Here is a 1,727-nt window from a genome sequence, read left to right as displayed (position 1 = left end):
GGAAAATATAGTGTAGGGGGCTGGGGAGATGGCTCAGTAGAATAAGTGCTTCCCTAGCAAGTGCAAGGGCCTAAATTCAATCCCTGGTTCAGAAAGAAAGAAAGAAAAAAAAAAAAAAAAATACTGTGTAGCAAAAAGCTATCCTGAATCTTGTCTGAATTTTCAGAGAAATTATGACATAAAATAAACAGAAAAGTATCAAAGGCAAATCCCATAGTTACTATATTAGAGTAAAAAAATAAGGAGCACAATAACATCCAAACACACAAGGCATAGCAGAGACACAAACACTAAAGGACTACTATATGAAAACAAAACAAAGTATTCAGAGTTATAAATCTTAAAAATGATAAAACAACATTTACAACAGAAGTAGAATAAAACTTAAAAATCACTGCAGGAAAAAAGACTAAGTCAGAAGGGATCCAAGAACAAATAATTATCACAAAAAAAAAATGTTTTAAGAGAAAGAAGATAAAAAGGAAGTTTTACTTGTAGGTTGTCCCTCAAAGGTTCATGTGCTAAAAGCCCAGCCCTTGGGTTGGAAGGTGAGAAGAGACAGAACCTATCGAGGGACCATTAGAGGTGCTGCCCTTAAAAGGGGTAACATATTCCCGCCAGTTTGAACCATCAGTTCATACATGACAGCCCCATGCCGTCCGATGGGACAGTCCTACTGTGCATGTACCACTGGTGGTTCAGAGCCAGCTGGCAGTAAGACATACAAATTATGGCTACATCATGAACATGGTACCCCAGTTAGTTCCATGAGAGTGAGTTGTGTTTTATAAGAGACTGGCTTCTTCCTAGTCTTTGGCTTCCTGTCTCACCAAATAATCTTTCTCCCAAGTACTCGCACACACACTCCTGCCATCCTTTGTAAGGTCATCAGAGACTCAAGCCCATGCCAGTACAATCTTCTTGAACTTCTAGAACTGTGAAATAAACCTCTTTTTATTATATATTATTCAACTTCAGAAACTTTGTCACAGTAATGGAAAAAAGACTATTATTACATCCAAAGGAAGAAAATTGACTGAAGAGAACTAAGACTGATTAACAGGAATCCCTGAAGAAGAAAAATCAAAGCAATGATGCAAAACAAATACTAAAGGGGGGCCTGGCCCTAGCTCAGTCCTTTACGTGGCTGCTTCCACAAAGCTGTCAGCCTCAGGTTGCTGGAGTTCGAACCTCACAACTCTCCCCCTGGCCAAAAGTGCCCTGAAGGCATTCGAGGAAGAAAAAAAAAAAAAAAACCCTTAAAACAAATACTAAAAACTACAATTGCAGAAAACTTCCCTCCCTCACACCTCATTTTCTGCCAGACTGATACCTTTTTACCACTATTCGATCTTACTCTAATGGGTCCCATTGGATGTCTTCTATATTACTACTACCCTCTGACTTTCTCTGAATCGTTCATTTGAAAGTTAATGATACACACTCTTATTAATAGAGTGTAGAACATTACTTTCATGTATTTATGTCTTCTACTGAACAGGATTTCATTTATTTTTTTTGTTTTGTTTTTTTTGTTTTTTTGTTTTAATGGTTAGTACATTGTGTGTTGTTATTGCCAAAGTAGTTTCTCATATTACAAGACATAGGCAAGAAATAATAAGCAAATAACATAGGTACAAACCTCTTTTTTTAAGTCAACAGAAAATGGAAATATACTTTTTAAAGTTTTTAATACTAGAAGAAGATATCATACAATGTCTTTTTAA

General features: G+C 36.3%; 1 protein-coding gene across 1 annotated transcript in view; it reads right to left on the bottom strand.

Moving 5' to 3' along the window:
- LOC111817305 (DNA repair-scaffolding protein-like) overlaps positions 1-1,727 on the bottom strand; it is a 34,048-nt gene that overhangs the window by 15,844 nt on the left and 16,477 nt on the right. The window lies entirely within an intron of this gene.

This window comes from Octodon degus, unplaced genomic scaffold (genome assembly GCF_000260255.1).
Source record: "Octodon degus isolate 3935 unplaced genomic scaffold, OctDeg1.0 scaffold00054, whole genome shotgun sequence".
NCBI lineage: Eukaryota > Metazoa > Chordata > Mammalia > Rodentia > Octodontidae > Octodon > Octodon degus.
This window is presented reverse-complemented; position numbering and strand designations above follow the sequence as displayed.